The 19,382-nt window shown below is 49.0% G+C and overlaps 1 long non-coding RNA gene across 1 annotated transcript; it reads left to right on the top strand.

Annotated features, from left to right (window-relative positions):
* Nucleotides 1–8,295: 8,295 nt before the first annotated feature.
* LOC125983442 (uncharacterized) lies at nucleotides 8,296–15,014 on the top strand. Its single transcript, XR_007486701.2, has 6 exons — nucleotides 8,296–8,813; nucleotides 8,991–9,161; nucleotides 9,307–9,384; nucleotides 10,912–11,004; nucleotides 14,614–14,643; nucleotides 14,852–15,014. It is a non-coding gene; the product is annotated as an uncharacterized lncRNA (long non-coding RNA).
* The last annotated feature ends 4,368 nt before the right edge of the window (nucleotides 15,015–19,382 follow it).

Raw genomic sequence — 19,382 nt, 5'->3', positions numbered from 1 at the left:
TGATCCTGAATGTGGAGAAGATGAAGGAGATCATCGTCGACTTCAGAAAAAACCAGCCTCACCACGCTCCACTGATCATCAACAGCTCAGCTGTGGAGGTGGTCAGCAGCACCAAATTCCTGGGGGTCCACATCACAGAAGACCTCACCTGGACTATGAACACTACGGCACTGATCAAGAGGGCACAGAAGCGCTTGTACTTCCTGCGGAGGATGAGGAGAGCCCACCTGCCCCCACCCATCATGAGGACGTTCTACAGGAGCACCATAGAGAGCATTCTGACAAGCTGACTCTCTGTGTGGTGTGGAGGCTGCACCGCCTCCGATTGGAAGAACGTGAGGAGAGTGGTGAGGACAGCAGAGAGGATCATAGGGGCTCCTCTTCCCTCCATTCAGGACATTTCATCTCAGCGCTGCATGTCCCGTGCCCGTAACATCATCAATGACCCATCACACCCCCACCATGGACTGTTCTCCCTGCTGCCCTCTGGGAAGAGGTTTCGCACAATCCGCTGCAGGTCCACCAGGTTCTGCAACAGCTTTTTCCCTGCTGTCATCAGACTGTTGAACATTAGAACTGTTGAGCTCTAAACTGAACTCTGCATCACACATTCACAGAACTGTACTTTATGACACTACGGACCTCTATCTTGCACTATCTCGCACTACCAACTTTACTGAACTTGTGTAAACCCTTTAAATAGAAGTTTAATACATGGTTTAGCATTCCTCTGCACACTCTTGAATACTGTTTTGCCTACTTGCACTATTGCATAATTAGCACTGCTGCACTTTATACTTATTTGTAATATATATATATATACAGTATATGTATATATATATTTTCATAGGATATGTTACTTCTATTCAACTGCAATATCACTACTTTGTTGTAAGCCGTGTGCAACGAAATTTCGTTTTGTATGCACCATGTGCAGACAAGATGACAATAAAGTTTGTCTAAGTCATGTCAGGTCAGCTGTCTGGAGAGAGAGAGAAGTCAGGACCTGCGGGCGGAGCACCACCGTGCCACCGCCGCCATGACGGAACTCAAAAGCAAACTCCATGAGGAGAAGCAGAAAGAGTTAGCCGTTACCAGGGAAACATTACTGCGGCAGCATGAAATGGAGCTGATGAGAGTGATCAAAATCAAAGATGGAGAGATCCAGCGACTGAATGCCTTGGTCCTCAGCCTGAGGGACGGCTCCATGGACAAGGTGATCCGCTCAATCCGTGTCTGACTATCCGCACGCCACGTCGGGCTCCGATGCGGCCGCTACCGTATTGTGTAGCTTGTCCTCAGTAAGCGTCGCGGCGCTCCGTTGCGGTCTCAACGGCCCGATGTGGCGCAATGTCTGCTCAGGTGAGGAGCGGGGGCGCTTTGCTGGCGGAAGTGGAGGAGACGCGGCGGTGTCGGGAGACCGAGCGGTGTCGCCTCCACCAGGAGCGCGGAAGAAGCCCTGGCAGCGGCCCAGCAGGCCTGGCAGTCCCGAGCGGCCGAGCTCCGATCGGCTCATCACCAGCATCGGGAGGAGCTGAGCCGAACCAAGAGAGACTGCGAGAGGGAGATCCGCCGACTGGTAGGACTGATCAGATGCGCGGTGCGTGGCTATGTTCCCAATTTCGTTGTATACCTGCAGTGCAATGACACCTAAGGCATTCTATTCTATTCTATTTCACAAGAAGAAAACGTCCGGTTGCTCGCTTCGCTTTTGTCACAGCAATGGTGTTCTAGTCGATTCAAGATAAAAATTGGCCGGTTGCTCTCTTTGTTTTTGTCACAATTCTGGCAAATGAGTTTGCCCGCCTGCCTGAGCGCTCCCCGTTTGTACATCCAGATGGATGAGATCAAGCTGAAAGACAGAGTGGTTAGTGTTTTGGATAAATCCCTGGGGCCGGCCACGTCCACCGCCTTCAGCTGCAGACTCAGGCTGCCGAGCAGCAGATCGCTGCCCTGAGGGATTCCCAAAGGGCGGGCCTAAACTACCCTGGAAGTGGGGTCAACGGCGCTACTAGCAATCCTCTTCATAGCGTAAGCCACCTCATCACACACTTGCAGTACGCATGACTTAGTTCGTTGCTGGAGGAAGGTAGCACAAAAACAGTTTTGAACTTTGAACGAGTGGTTGTGTGTGTGTGTTGCGGGGCGTTTTCAGTCTCAGGAGGATCGGGACACGCGAAGGTTTCATCTGAAAATCGCTGAGCTCAGCGCAGTCATCAGGAAACTGGAGGATCGAAACGCCCTGCTTTCTGAAGAGCGCAATGAACTGGTAATTTATTGACGGCACGCTTGAAGGTTTGCGCTACGTTTGATGCGCGCCATCCAGCGAGGCACCCATTGCGCTTGCTTATTAGTTGAGCGGCGCGGCGAGTCGGTTGCCTGGTAGATGTCTTTTATTGGGAGCCAAAGCCACGATTCCGTTCAAACCGATGCAAAAGGAATGGATACGTTCTGGCCCGCGTGTTGTGCGTCTTTCGCATCCCGCACTTCATGCTTGCAGCTTAAGCGACTGAGAGAAACAGAAAGCCAGTTTCTGCCACTCCTGTACAAAAACAAACGCCTGAGCAGGAAGAATGAAGAACTCTCACTGGTGCTGTGTCGCCTTGAAAACAAAGTGCGCTTTGTCACCCAGGAGAACGAGGAGATGGCAAGCTTGGTAAGTCGACGCGGACAACGGCGGCGTGCCAACAGAGTCCACTGCATTTGTGTTCCACAGAGAAGGCCTAGTTCGCTCAATGACCTGGAGCGCGGTTGCGGCCAGCAGGACGGTGAAATGTAGTTCCTTCAAGTTGTGGAGCAGCGGCACATCATCGACGACTTGTCCAAGGTCTTCAGGCAGGTGACTCGGTGCACGTACGGCAGCGCCGCGCTCGCTCGCTGTCGCCAGGAAACCTTTTCCGTCCAAAGCTTGGCCGGCGGCCGCCATCCAAAAAATTGGCCCCTTAAACTCCGACCTTTCAAGCAGGAGCATTGTGCGCACGCGTTTGAACACGCTTTAGACTTGTTTTGCCGTTTTCAGCAGCTCAAAGCTCCCGTTTTGTCAGCGCCTTTGCCACTCGCTGTGCGCTGAAAACGACGGACTCGCCCGGCTGCTCAGCCCGTCAACCATGAGCCGCGAGCGCGACGTCATTGTCCGTAGGCAGCTAGTGGCAAAATGCACCCTGTTAGAGTTGCGCTCGCTCCAACTTATTTTGCAAGAACCACACGGGAGACAAGTAAGTTCTTTTGGACACCTGCAGGTGGAGAGTCCATCCGTTGTACAAATGAAGTCTGACTCTCGGCTCCCGCACGAGCATTTTTATTAAGAGAAACAGGGTGGGTGTAAGAGTGGATTGAATAGAGAAAGCCCTTGACCTCTAGTCAAAACATAGCAAGGGATGTTTTACGACTTTGTGTAGGAAGGGATAAGCGATAGGGATAAATAAGGGATAAATAATATTATTTATTACAGGTTGCAGTCAAAGTCAAAGCAACATAATCATACGATAAAGATAATCTGGAAAACCCTGACACACCCTGTAGTTGTCACTTTTGGAAAAGACGAGCGTCCCTCCAATCATCGCCGGTGACGGGTTTTTCAGGCTCTGGAGACAGGAGCTCATGTCAGAAATGTCATCGTGAGTCGCGTTTGTTTCTGCGCCGGAGCCGTTCGTTCCCTTTGCATCCAAAGAATCTCAAAGGCGGATTATTTGTGTCGACAGGAGAGAGATTTGCTGCTACGATACCGACGTCGAGAATCTCTGAGGAGGAACAAAGCGTGAGGTCCTGCAAGGTGAGTCTGTTTGTTTGCGGCTGCTTGGTGTTGCGCAAGATGAAATGGCCTTTTTCTCGCTATCGTTCCTCTCGTCGATTCATCGTGAGGTGTCGCTTCAGTTTGTTCAGAGAGATGTTTGCTTCCGCGCCCGCAGGTCATCGAAACATTTTACGGCTACGACGAAGACGTGTTGGTGGACTCGGACGGATCGTCCTTGTCTTTTCACACCGACAGAACCCCCGACACGGAACCCGAAGAGGTAGCCCGCCATTTCTGCCAGCGTATTGGCGCCAAACATTCCTCTTCAGCCTGGAATCGGACTCGTCTTTGCGTCGCGGGTGCTTTGTCGCCGGTCTGACTGATTCTGGTACTAGTGCTGTGTTGCATTGGTGTGTGCATGAGGAGGCGGAGCTTCGCTACCGCCAGCTGACGCAAGAATATCAAGCGCTGCAACGAGCCTACGCTCTGCTAGCCCAGACCAGCGGAGGGGACTACGACGCCGAGAAGGAGATCAAGGTGGCGCCCCTTCCCGCAACCCCCGGCCGGGTCGCAGCCTCCCCGTTCTCACCCAGCCTCGGGTGTTCTCTGGTCTGAAAGGAGGAGGAGGAGCCTCCCTCCTCCTCCTTTCAGACCAGAGAAAAGCTGATGGTAGTGTCAAACGCACCTCTTTCAATAATCACTCTTCCCTTAAATATCTACGAAAGTTATTTAATTCTCTAACATGTTCGGAGTTACTTTTTACGCGGCCCGTCAAAAGGGGAAACGGGCCTGCGCCCTTCAAATAATTAAATTACTTTCAGTTCTACACCAAACCGATAATCCGATTCAAACACTTCCGTTAATTTATTCAGACGAAGCAAACTTTCAAACGGATTGAAATTCACTCGTGTCTCAAATAACTACGAAAGTTATTCAATTCTCTAAAATTGTCTGATGTTACTTTTATTTATTACGGTCCTATGTTATACCATAATAACCCCCCGCACATTAATCAAATTGTCAAATCAACCCCGAACCATCGATTGTACATTCAGTACAAATCAGCGCACAACAAAGTAGATGAATATACACAACACATTTATTGAAGAAACATGAAATAGAATTACAAATCTTAATCACTCCAGAAACCGAACAATTTCACCCACTGATACCCGTGTTAATAAAATCATTCAATCCCAGAACAATTCGATTGCAAAACACAGTTCATGAAAGAGGGAATCAATTTTTAGCCAAGCAAAGAAATCAAGAAGTAAAAATCACATTTGTGCTTCTCCAAACAATTTATGTCACGCCACTATTCTCATAGTGACGGGTCCCTTGATCGAATTGACTAACAATATTGCTTTAAGCTGTTACAGAATACATTTTTAGCCAAGCAAAGAAATCAAAAAGTAAAAATCACATTTGTGCGTCCATGCGTGACTCACAATCCGACACCGTGTTCCTGTTTTATTTCTATTTTAACTTGCTTAGCTTATTTTGGCCCCTTTTTTGGTCTCATGTTTTGGTCTGGCGCCATCTTTTGGACAAATTTGGAATTTCAGCTCTGCCAATTTATTCCTGTGAACAATCCATATTTTACCATTTGCACCATCTCTTCCCCCCATGTTACATGACAGTAGAAATGGGTCACTATCAAAGCAGAGTAGCAGATCTGGAGTCAGCGCTGAAGCAACAAGGACAGGTAAGCTTATCAATGAGCACACCTTTTTCTCAGACAAAATAGCTACATTCTTCAGTCACTCATTCGTCTGGCATTACTGGACCAACACCCCCCCCCTGAACGTGGCTGGGAAAATGTGGAGAAAAGCAAATGTCATTTTCCAGTCAACCAAAGAATTTGTGGATGAAAATGACACAACATTCCAAAGCTGTCCACGCGTTTGTCTCTTCTAGAATGTCAAGTGGGTGGAGGAGAAGCAGCTGCTGCGTCAGAGCAATCAGCAGTTGGCCGAAAAGGTGACGGAAAGAAAGGCGCTGGGCGGAGTCGCTTGGCGTCACACCCGTCCGGAAGCCCCGCAGATGAGGTCTGACTGTCTTTTCAGGTCAGGCGGATGGAGGCGGAAGAAGCGCGTCTGAAAGAGCACATCCAGGATATCCGAGACCAAAACGAACTGCTTGAGTTCCGCATCCTGGAGCTGGAGGTGGGAAGACTCGCACAAGCGTTTTGAGGCCAGAGATGTGACGGACGGACGGACGGACGGACGGACGGATGCATGCCTCTGCCTTTCAGGAGAGGGAGTGGCGCTCCCCCGTCTTGAAGTTTCTGCAAGTCCGTTTCCCAGACGGCCTCAGCCCTTTGCAGATCTACTGCGAGGCCGACGGCGTGAGCGTACGTAAGGCGTCCCTCGCAACCCTAACCTTAACCTGAGGTCCCAGAACACCTTACATTGCTCCTTGCGCCTTTCCCCAGGACATCGTCATCAGTGATCTGATGAAGAAGCTGGACATCCTGGGCGATAACGCCGTAAGTGTATGTCGAACTCCTTATGTTCGCACTCCACGAGACTCGGCGGCTCAAATGTGACTTTTGGAAGGCTTTGCGCTGAAAGAACCTTGTTGACGCTGTGCCTTTGGGCTCTTGCAGAATCTCACCAACGAGGAGCAGGTGGTCGTGATTCACGCCAGGACCCTTCCCACCCTAGCCGAGAAGGTAACGCGCACGTCCACGCACGCTCTCGCATTCTGCTTATGTGACAGCAGCCTTTCCTCAGTGGTTAGAATACATCAAAGTGACCAAGTCAGCACTTCAACAGAAGATGTTGGACATTGAAAGTGAGAAGGTAGACAGACACGCGACATCAGCCAAGGGGAACTCGGGGCAATGTGCCCCAACAATTCTGACCTTGAGCTGTGCTAGGATATGTTCTGCAACCAGAAGGGCTACCTGGATGAAGAGTTGGACTTCAGGAAGCGTTCCATGGACCAGGCTCATAAGGTAAGCCGCCCTCAAATCTCCCGCCGGACTACTGATGGACGAGGATTGCGGCCCAGAGGATCATGGAGCTGGAGGCCATGTTGTACGAGGCGCTACCGCAGCGGGACTGCCCCGCCACGGACGGCGAAAAAGCCAGCCACGCTGGCGTGAATGACGTGCTGACGGCGGATCAGAGACAAGAGCTTAGGAGCGCCGTGGACCAATGGAAGCGAGCCCTGATGTGGGAGTTGAGGGAGCGCGACGCTTGCATCCTCCAAGAGAGAATGGATCTGCTGCACAGCGCGCAACAGGTAAGGGCCCAAAGCCAGCCCGGCACTTACTTGCACGCTTACTGGCTTTTGAAGGCTACTTTCCATTTGTCCGTCCTAGAGGAACAAAGAGCTGAAAGAATTCATCGAAGCTCACAAGAGACAAATCAAACAATTGGAGGAGAAGTTTCTGTTTCTCTTTCTAGTCTTCTCCTTGGCCTTCATTCTGTGGCCCTAACACCAGCTGGTGAGTGAGCTCCAGCGGCACCGCACTCGACACCTCCGATACACTGCCAGCCGGTCTCAGACGTTGGCAGACGCTCCGATGCCGACGTATACCCCCCGCCACGGTGACAGAGGCACCGCGTCACACCGGCGCTCATCCAATCAGAAGGCAGGAAAGGCAAATTCACATGCAGGGCACTCTTGAACCAGAAGAGAGCGCCACAAAAAACGGTTGTTGCCCCAAACGCGCACTAAAAAGGGTCAGAATAACAAGAGTCCCACCGGCCAGCCGGGGCCACCCGTCCATCCATTTCTTCAGGGGGGGAAAAAATTGGAGTCACCGGTGAGTACATTTTGCATTTAGCTCTGCTTTTCTGCTTCTGTCTTCAAGTGTGTGGCATCCTGCGACCAAAGATTCAGCCAACCCCAAAGCGGTTGACCTCAACGTCCCACCACCATTCCTACCAGAGCAGGTGACGTGATGCTTTGGACATCCTTCCGTCTCAGATGCCCAAAAGTACTCTTTGCCACATCTGCGGCAATACGGTGTCTTTTCAAAGGTGCAAATAAATCCAGCGTGGGCGGAACACGCACGTCTTCGGTTTTTCCCGCTTTGTTTGTGTGACAGCTGTTGTGAAAATTTTACACAAATAAAGTTGTATAGTACAGGTTGGGCCAAGCCGCAACTCCCGAACCGCATGCGGCTCTTTTATGTTCATATCAACATTTGTGTGTGTGTGTGTAGGTGTGTGTGTGTGTGTGTGTGTGTGTGTGGGGGGGGGGTTGTGCGTGTTGGCTTCACTTGAGTTCAATTTAGTATTTTCGTCAAAAGCGCATGTGGTGAAATTCCACAAAGTAGGATGGGCAAACACATTCCAGTAAACTATTAGTGTCAATTGGGCTCTCGAAATGGCAGGGAAAAGATGCACAGCAAAACGAAAATATGTAGATGAACACAGGACGTTTTTATCAGAGTGGGAAAGTTTCTATTTTTTGTTGAACGTGATGGCAAACCATTCTGCCTGATACGTCAGACCTCAGCGCATTTCAAAGATTCAAATCTTCAGCGCCATGCACTTCAGCTCACTCCATGCTAACATTGATCAGGCGTCGAACCCGCAACATCATGCTTAAGAGGTGGACATGCTAACCAGTGCGCCATTATGTCAACGCATAACAACTGTAAGAACTTCCGCCGGAATTCAAATCCGCGGGGAGAGTTAACTTGTTTAAAAGGGAGTGGGCAGAAGAATTATTTAATTTATTTAAATCTATTCAGAGTGTGCGCCATTATGTCAATGCATAACAACTGTAAGTCTACTAAACAAAACAGCGGTTGCTATATGACGTCTGCCACGTCGTGGTCACGTGACGCGGACGTGACGTCGACGCCTACTTTACATCCCACCGATCACAGGACCCCTCGGCTGCATAACCGCGCCCCCTTCCCAACCAATCGGATTTGCTATACGCGAAAACGACGCCAATGGGCGGGCTCTTCCGCCAGAATTTAAATCCGTGGGCGTGGCTCGCAACAGGAAGTAGGAAAATGGCGATGTTGACAAAGACACAGCGGATGGTAACATACGACTAACGAGAGAAATATTTTTATTTTCTGCTTGCAACTGGACCGTCCAGAGCGTACACGGTAAGTACAACTCATCGTTTTTAAAAAGAAGTACTTTTGTTGCCCTGAAAAGCGAGTGAGTGTGGCGTTTGGGGGGAACGTCGAATTTCGACGATTCTTTCTGGTCAACGGTTGTAAATGATTGCGTTGATTAAAAAAGAAAACTTGATGTAACTCTACTTTTAACTGCCGTTTCAGATAAGCGGGTATTACGTCGCAGTCATGTGCCGCGGATATGACGTAATTGGCTGACCTTCCACCAAAATTCAAATCTGTTGGCGCGATGGCCGTGAGCCACTGAGCAACGACGAATATCAACAGAAATATCTTTATTTTCTGCTTGCAACTGGACCGTCTACAGCGTACACGGTAAGTAACACTCATTGTGTTTAAAGAGATTTACGTTTGTAATAGCAACGTGTAGCTGAGGCGCTAGCAGAAGTGTAGCCGCGTTGCGTTGTACGTGTGAATATTGGTCCAGGCGAAATGTTAATGTTTAATTTCATTCCTTTAGGTTCCACGGTGTTTGTTGGCTGCAAGTTTTCCACTGCAAGAAGAGGCTCGTATCATTGACCAGGAGCGAGCTACAACGGTGAGTAGCCATAACATTTATGTTAAACACTTCCTATTTCATGTCTAACAGTACTTGATTTAACAAATAACCATAAATAAATACAGTGTGGGCACTGAAGTTAACATATGTGATTATACTGCCTAATCTGTCACCGAGTATATTGTTGCAAAGTAATATAAGATCCAAAGTTGTAATTCAGAATAGTTTTCAAAAGAAGGCCATTAGAATTATATACAAGTCTGATTACCCTGAACATAACAACAAGCTATTAATTAAATCACAAATTCTTCAATTCAAAGATTTGGTAGATTATCAGAATAATAATGTCTAACAGTAATTGATTTAACACATCACGATAAGTAGATTGAGTGTGGGCACTCTCAAGTTAACATATGTGATTATACTGCCTAATCTGTTACAGAGTATGTTGTTGCCAAGTAATGTAGAATAGATCCAAAGTAGTAATCCAGAATAGTTTTGAAAAGGCCATTAGAATAATAAACAAATCTGATTACCTTGAACATAATAGTTAAGTGTTGAATATGTCCTATGAAGTCAAAATTTGGCACCATCATGTGGTGAAATTTGGAATTGCATCACATCCAATTTTGCCTGGGAACAAACAGATTAAATAAATCTTAGACTTAAATAAGCCACTCCTTCTCAAACAAGTAAACTCTGCCCATTTTGCGCAGTAGATGGTCTGTTAATATCTAGTATTTAGACAAAGTCATAATTTAAATTGCTTTTAACCTTCATTCATCGCTTCAACCAACATTACTCGCTCTTATTACCAACTTGTATCGATTTAACTGAGCGTTTAATACTTCCTATCAGGTCTCAAGTCAAGATTTGGCAAAATACAATTTCAGCAAATCCAATTTTGCCAGGCAACAAAAAGAGATTAAATAAACTAAATAAGTCTTCTTCCCATTAAATAAATCAGAAAAGTCTGTCTTGCAACCAGTCCTCTTCAAACAAGTAAAGTCTGCCCGTTTTGTGCCGTAGATTTTGTGTCTATGCCTAGTATTTATACAAAATCATAATTTAAACGACTTCATTCCTTCATTCACTTTGGAAATTTGGAATTGCAGCAAATCGAATTTTGCCAGGGAACAAAAATAGATCAATTAAACTAAATAAGTCTTCTTCCCATTAAATAAATTAAAAAAGTCTGTCTTGTAACCAGTCCTTTTCAAACAAGTAAAGTCTGCCCATTTTGTGCCGTAGATTTTGTGTTTATGCCTAGTATTTATACAAAATCATAATTTAAAGGATTTCATTCCTTCATTCACTTTGGAAATTTGGAATTGCAGCACGTCAAATTTTGCCTGGGAAGAAAAGTAGATTAAATAAATTTAATAAGTCTTACTACTTCCCAATAAATAAATTAAATACGTCTTACTTGTTCCCACTCCTTTTCAAAAAAGTAGTTTAAAACGAGGGCCCTTCACTCAACCTTTAACCTCAACACCGCACGTCACATTGTGTTGTATCTGTGAATGTTGGTTGTGGCCAAATGATAGTTTTCTTTCATTCGTTTAGGTTCCACGGTGTTTGTTGGCTATATATGTTTTCCACTGTCAGAAGGATGAAAATACAAAGTACAACGCTTGGACGTGGGCGACGACGTCACCGGTGAGTCCTTCCTTCCTATTTATTTACCTTCTAGGTGCTAGGTGCCGCACTGAACAACATTATGCCGCACTGAACAACATTATGCCGCACTGAACAACACCATGCCGCACTGAACAACACCATGCCGCACTGAACAACATTATGCCGCACTGAACACCATGCCGCACTGAACAACACCATCCCGCACTGAACAACACCATCCCGCACTGAACAACACCATCCCGCACTGAACAACACCATGCCGCACTGAACAACACCATGCCGCACTGAACAACACCATGCCGCACTGAACAACACCATGCCGCACTGAACAACACCATGCCGCACTGAACAACACCATGCCGCACTGAACAACACCATGCCGCACTGAACAACATTATGCCGCACTGAACAACATTATGCCGCACTGAACAACATTATGCCGCACTGAAAAACACCATGCCGCACTGAACAACACCATGCCGCACTGAACAACACCATGCCGCACTGAACAACACCATGCCGCACTGAACAACACCATGCCGCACTGAACAACACCATGCCGCACTGAACAACACCATGCCGCACTGAACAACACCATGCCGCACTGAACAACACCATGCCGCACTGAACAACACCATCCCACACTAAACAACACCATGCCGCACTGAACAACATTATGCCGCACTGAACAACATTATGCCGCACTGAACAACATTATGCCGCACTGAACAACACCATGTCGCACTGAACAACACCATGCCGCACTGAACAACACCATGCCGCACTGAACAACACCATCCCGCACTGAACAACACCATGCCGCACTGAACAACACCATGCCGCACTGAACAACACCATGCCGCACTGAACAACACCATGCCGCACTGAACAACACCATGCCGCACTGAACAACACCATGCCGCACTGAACAACACCATGCCGCACTGAACAACACCATGCCGCACTGAACAACACCATGCCGCACTGAACAACACCATGCCGCACTGAACAACACCATGCCGCACTGAACAACACCATGCCGCACTGAACAACACCATGCCGCACTGAACAACACCATGCAGCACTGAACAACACCATGCAGCACTGAACAACATTATACCGCACTGAACAACATTATGCCGTACTGAACAACATTATGCCGCACTGAACAACACCATGCCGCACTGAACAACATTATGCCGCACTGAACAACATTATGCCGCACTGAACACCATGCCGCACTGAACAACACCATCCCGCACTGAACAACACCATCCCGCACTGAACAACACCATGCCGCACTGAACAACACCATGCCGCACTGAACAACACCATGCCGCACTGAACAACACCATGCCGCACTGAACAACACCATGCCGCACTGAACAACACCATGCCGCACTGAACAACACCATGCCGCACTGAACAACACCATGCCGCACTGAACAACACCATCCCGCACTGAACAACATTATGCCGCACTGAACAACATTATGCCGCACTGAACAACATTATGCCGCACTGAACAACATTATGCCGCACTGAACAACATTATGCCGCACTGAACAACATTATGCCGCACTGAACAACACCATGCCGCACTGAACAACACCATGCCGCACTGAACAACACCATGCCGCACTGAACAACACCATGCCGCACTGAACAACACCATGCCGCACTGAACAACACCATGCCGCACTGAACAACACCATGCCGCACTGAACAACACCATGCCGCACTGAACAGCACCATGCCGCACTGAACAGCACCATGCCGCACTGAACAGCACCATGCCGCACTGAACAACACCATGCCGCACTGAACAACACCATGCCGCACTGAACAACACCATGCCCCACTGAACAACATTACGCCGCACTGAACAACACCATGCCGCACTTAACAACACCATGCCGCACTGAACAACACCATGCCGCACTGAACAACACCATTCCGCACTGAACAACACCATGCTGCACTGAACAACACGACGCCGCACTGAACAACACGACGCCGCACTGAACAACACCATGCCGCACTGAACAACACCCTGCCGCACTGAACAACACCATGCCGCACTGAACAACACCATGCCGCACTGAACAACACCATGCCGCACTGAACAACACCATGCCGCACTGAACAACACCATCCCGCACTAAACAACACCATGCCGCACTGAACAACATTATGCCGCACTGAACAACATTATGCCGCACTGAACAACATTATGCCGCACTGAACAACATCATGTCGCACTGAACAACACCATGCCGCACTGAACAACACCATGCCGCACTGAACAACACCATCCCGCACTGAACAACACCATGCCGCACTGAACTACACCATGCCGCACTGAACAACACCATGCCGCACTGAACTACACCATGCCGCACTGAACAACACCATGCCGCACTGAACAACACCATGCCGCACTGAACAACACCATGCCGCACTGAACAACACCATGCCGCACTGAACAACACCATGCCGCACTGAACAACACCATGCCGCACTGAACAACACCATGCCGCACTGAACAACACCATCCCGCACTGAACAACACCATCCCGCACTGAACAACACCATGCCGCACTGAACAACATTATGCCCCACTGAACAACAATATACCGCACTGAACAACATTATGCCGCACTGAACAACATTATGCCGCACTGAACAACACCATGCCGCACTGAACAACATTATGCCGCACTGAACAACATTATGCCGCACTGAACACCATGCCGCACTGAACAACACCATGCCGCACTGAACAACACCATGCCGCACTGAACAACACCATGCCGCACTGAACAACACCATGCCGCACTGAACAACACCATGCCGCACTGAACAACACCATGCCGCACTGAACAACACCATGCCGCACTGAACAACACCATGCCGCACTGAACAACACCATGCCGCACTGAACAACACCATCCCGCACTGAACAACATTATGCCGCACTGAACAACATTATGCCGCACTGAACAACATTATGCCGCACTGAACAACATCATGTCGCACTGAACAACACCATGCCGCACTGAACAACACCATGCCCCACTGAACAACATTACGCCGCACTGAACAATATTATGCCGCACTGAACAACACCATGCCGCACTGAACAACACCATGCCGCACTGAACAACACCATGCCGCACTGAACAACACCATGCCGCACTGAACAACACCATCCCGCACTGAACAACACCATGCCGCACTGAACAACACCATGCCGCACTGAACAACACCATGCCGCACTTAACAACACCATGCCGCACTGAACAACACCATGCCGCACTGAACAACAACATGCCGCACTGAACAACAACATGCCGCACTGAACAACACGACGCCGCACAGAACAACACGACGCCGCACAGAATAACGCAATACCGCACAGAACAACACCATGCCGCACAAACAGTTTTAGATAATATTACGTCGCAGTCATGCGACGCGGACATGACGTCAATAGGCGGAACTCATGGCAAAATTATAATCCGTGGGCGTGGCTTGCAACAGGAAGTAGGAAAGCGGCAATGCTGGCAAACAAGACACAGCGGTTAGTAACACGACGACTAACAAGACAAATATTTTTGTTTTCAGCTTGCAACTTGACCGTCTAGAGCGTACAAGGTAATTACAACTCATTGTTTTGAAAAATATGTTTTTTTGTTGGCCTGAAAAGCGAGGCAGTGTGGCATTTGGGAGGAACGTCGAACTCGGCGTCTGCTTCCAGCCACAGACGCCAAATTTCGACGATTATTTCGACTGGTCAACGTTTGTAAATTATTGCGTTGATTAAAAACTTTATTTAACTCTACTCTTAACTTTGCCGTTTCAGATATGCGGGTATTACACCGCGGAAATGACGTCAATAGGCTGAACTCTGGCCAAAATTCAAATCTGTGGGCGCAATGGCCTTGAGCGAGACAACGGATACAAACACGACGATTATCAACAGAAATATCTTTATTTTCTGCTTGCAAGTGGACCGTCTAGAGCGTACACGGTAAGTACAACTCATTGTGTTTTAAAAGATTTATGTTTGTGTAGTTTGCGTTGCGTTGTATCTGTGAATGTTGGTTGAGGCTAAATGTTAATGTTTAATTTCCTTCCTTTAGGTTCCACGGTGTTTGTTGGCTGTATGTTTTCCACTGCAAGAAGAGGCTCGTATCATTGACCAGCAGGAGCTACAATGGTGAGTACCCCTTTCGTCGTCCATTTATGTTAAACACTTCCTGTTTCATGTCTAACAGTACTCGATTTAACAAATAACCATAAATAAATACAGTGTGGGCAGTCAAGTTAACATATGTGATTATCCTGCCTAATATGTTTATCACAAATATGTCACTAATATGTTTATTTGTTTATCACAACACCTTTGGACCTTCAGCAATCGATTATTTCCCTTCATCTACATAGAGACAGAACGATGGTGTCTTAAACATCTCATTCATTTCACCAAATAACTTCACGCAGGTGGATAACGGCCGTCTCGGTCACGCTATGTTGCGTGATGCAGTTTTGAAGAACCAAATGCATTTATTCAATGAATAAGTCAAGCTAGATCTATGTTTATGATGTTGTACGTTACGGTACCGATTGAAGTTGAGTCCGAAGCCAGTGGAAAACAGCGCTGCGTTTGTGCTCTCCAGGTACAAATGTTGTGATCTCTGACTGACGACCGGGCGAGACTCGAGTAAGAGATGTCCAAACGAGCTCCGGCAGGGCGGGTCAAGGCGGAGCGAACGGACGCCTTTCAGGCCACCAATGACGAGCTGAGAGCCAAACTGATGGACGTCCAGTTAGAACTTCAGCAGGAGAAGAACAAGGTGAAAACCTCAACAGACAGACACTGCCTTCCTCCCTGCCTGCTTCCCTGCCTGCCTCCCTGCCTGCCTCCCTGCCTGCCTGCCTCCCTGCTTGCCTCCCTCCCGCCCTCCCTCCCTCCCTCCCTCCCTCCCAGTTTCCCCGATGTAGATTTGACATGCGTGTGCCATGACTGTGTCAGCCTACGTCAACAAATGCACCGAGGACGTCAGCACCACTAAGAATATCATCACCCGGGGCAACCAACGACCCTGGATGACTGAGGAGGTACGTCAAACGCTACGAGCGCGGAACTCTGCCTTCAAGTCTGGCGACAAGGAGACACTGAGGACAGCGAGAGCCAACTTGAACCGTGCCATCAGGGTAGCGAAGCGAGACCACAGTCGAAAAATTCAGGATCGTTTCCACGACGCCAACAACACCAGGAGTATGTGGCAAGGCATACGGGCGATTACAGACTACAACTCACCCTCCCCCCCCGGTGGGTGAAGTTGATGCTGACTTTCTAAATGGTCTAAATAACTTCTTTGGGAGGTTCGAGGCACTAAACGGCACTCCAGCAGTTAAAACTGTCCCCCATCAGGAAGAGGAGGTACTCTGCCTTGACTCCGCCGATGTGTTGAAGACCCTGAGGAGAGTCAACTCCCGTAAGGCCCCTGGCCCCGACAACATTCCTGGGCGTGTGTTCAGGGAATGTGCAAGTCAGCTGGCTGGGGTCATCACAGACATTTTTAACACCTCGCTGGGCCAAGCCACAGTGCCAGCGTGCTTTAAGATTGCCTCCATCATTCCGGTGCCGAAGAAACTCAAACTTGACTTAATGATTACCGGCCTGTTGCACTGACTCCGGTCATGATGAAGTGCTTCGAACGGCTGCTTAAAGATCACATCGTTTCCAGACTCCCCCCATTATTTGACCCGTTCCAGTTTGCCGACCGGCAAAACCGCTCCACTCAGGACGCCATCTCCTCCGTTCTTCACCTGAGCCTGGCTCACCTGGAGGAGAAGAACACCCATGTTCGGATGCTGTTCCTGGACTTCAGCTCAGCGTTTAACACCATCATCCCACAGCATCTAGTAGGAAAATTGGAACACCTGGGCTTCAACACCCCCCTTCGCAACTGGCTGCTAGACTTCCTCACCAACAGACCTCAGTCAGTCCGGGTCGGACAGAACACCTCTGATGTCATCACCCTCAGCACAGGCTCCCCTCAGGGCTGCGTCCTGAGCCCCCTGCTGTTCACCCTGATGACACACGACTGCGTCCCCAGGTTCACCACCAATCACATCGTGAAGTTCGCAGACGACACAACGGCGGTGGGGCTCATCAGAGACAACAACGACCTGGACTACAGAGAGGAGGTGGAGCAGCTGGTGGGCTGGTGCAGAGACAACAGCCTGATCCTGAATGTGGAGAAGATGAAGGAGATCATCGTCGACTTCAGGAAAAACCAGCCTCACCACGCTCCACTGATCATCAACAGCTCAGCTGTGGAGGTGGTCAGCAGCACCAAATTCCTGGGGGTCCACATCACAGAAGACCTCACCTGGACTATGAACACTACGGCACTGATCAAGAGGGCACAGAAGCGCTTGTACTTCCTGCGGAGGATGAGGAGAGCCCACCTGCCCCCACCCATCATGAGGACGTTCTACAGGAGCACCATAGAGAGCATTCTGACAAGCTGACTCTCTGTGTGGTGTGGAGGCTGCACCGCCTCCGATTGGAAGAACATGAGGAGAGTGGTGAGGACAGCAGAGAGGATCATAGGGGCTCCTCTTCCCTCCATTCAGGACATTTCATCTCAGCGCTGCATGTCCCGTGCCCGTAACATCAACAATGACCCATCACACCCCCACCATGGACTGTTCTCCCTGCTGCCCTCTGGGAAGAGGTTTCGCACAATCCGCTGCAGGTCCACCAGGTTCTGCAACAGCTTTTTCCCTGCTGTCATCAGACTGTTGAACATTAGAACTGTTGAGCTCTAAACTGAACTCTGCATCACACATTCACAGAACTGTACTTTATGACACTACGGACCTCTATCTTGCACTATCTCGCACTACCAACTTTACTGAACTTGTGTAAACCCTTTAAATAGAAGTTTAATACATGGTTTAGCATTCCTCTGCACACTCTTGAATACTGTTTTGCCTACTTGCACTATTGCATAATTAGCACTGCTGCACTTTATACTTATTTGTAATATATATATATATACAGTATATGTATATATATATATTTTCATAGGATATGTTACTTCTATTCAACTGCAATATCACTACTTTGTTGTAAGCCGTGTGCAACGAAATTTCGTTTTGTATGCACCATGTGCAGACAAGATGACAATAAAGTTTGTCTAAGTCATGTCAGGTCAGCTGTCTGGAGAGAGAGAGAAGTCAGGACCTGCGGGCGGAGCACCACCGTGCCACCGCCGCCATGACGGAACTCAAAAGCAAACTCCATGAGGAGAAGCAGAAAGAGTTAGCCGTTACCAGGGAGACATTACTGCGGCAGCATGAAATGGAGCTGATGAGAGTGATCAAAATCAAAGATGGAGAGATCCAGCGACTGAATGCCTTGGTCCTCAGCCTGAGGGACGGCTCCATGGACAAGGTGATCCGCTCAATCCGTGTCTGACTATCCGCACGCCACGTCGGGCTCCGATGCGGCCGCTACCGTATTGTGTAGCTTGTCCTCAGTAAGCGTCGCGGCGCTCCGTTGCGGTCTCAACGGCCCGATGTGGCGCAATGTCTGCTCAGGTGAGGAGCGGGGGCGCTTTGCTGGCGGAAGTGGAGGAGACGCGGCGGTGTCGGGAGACCGAGCGGTGTCGCCTCCACCAGGAGCGCGGAAGAAGCCCTGGCAGCGGCCCAGCAGGCCTGGCAGTCCCGAGCGGCCGAGCTCCGATCGGCTCATCACCAGCATCGGGAGGAGCTGAGCCGAACCAAGAGAGACTGCGAGAGGGAGATCCGCCGACTGGTAGGACTGATCAGATGCGCGGTGCGTGGCTATGTTCCCAATTTCGTTGTATACCTGCAGTGCAATGACACCTAAGGCATTCTATTCTATTCTATTCTATTTCACAAGAAGAAAACGTCCGGTTGCTCGCTTCGCTTTTGTCACAGCAATGGTGTTCTAGTCGATTCAAGATAAAAATTGGCCGGTTGCTCTCTTTGTTTTTGTCACAATTCTGGCAAATGAGTTTGCCCGCCTGCCTGAGCGCTCCCCGTTTGTACATCCAGATGGATGAGATCAAGCTGAAAGACAGAGCGGTTAGTGTTTTGGATAAATCCCTGGGGCCGGCCACGTCCACCGCCTTCAGCTGCAGACTCAGGCTGCCGAGCAGCAGATCGCTGCCCTGAGGGATTCCCAAAGGGCGGGCCTAAACTACCCTGGAAGTGGGGTCAACGGCGCTACTAGCAATCCTCTTCATAGCGTAAGCCACCTCATCACACACTTGCAGTACGCATGACTTAGTTCGTTGCTGGAGGAAGGTAGCACAAAAACAGTTTTGAACTTTGAACGAGTGGTTGTGTGT

The sequence above is a fragment of the Syngnathus scovelli genome, chromosome 16, assembly GCF_024217435.2.
Source record: "Syngnathus scovelli strain Florida chromosome 16, RoL_Ssco_1.2, whole genome shotgun sequence".
Taxonomy (NCBI): domain Eukaryota; kingdom Metazoa; phylum Chordata; class Actinopteri; order Syngnathiformes; family Syngnathidae; genus Syngnathus; species Syngnathus scovelli.
The sequence above is the reverse complement of the archived record's forward strand: the minus strand, read 5'-3'. Positions and strand labels throughout refer to the sequence as shown.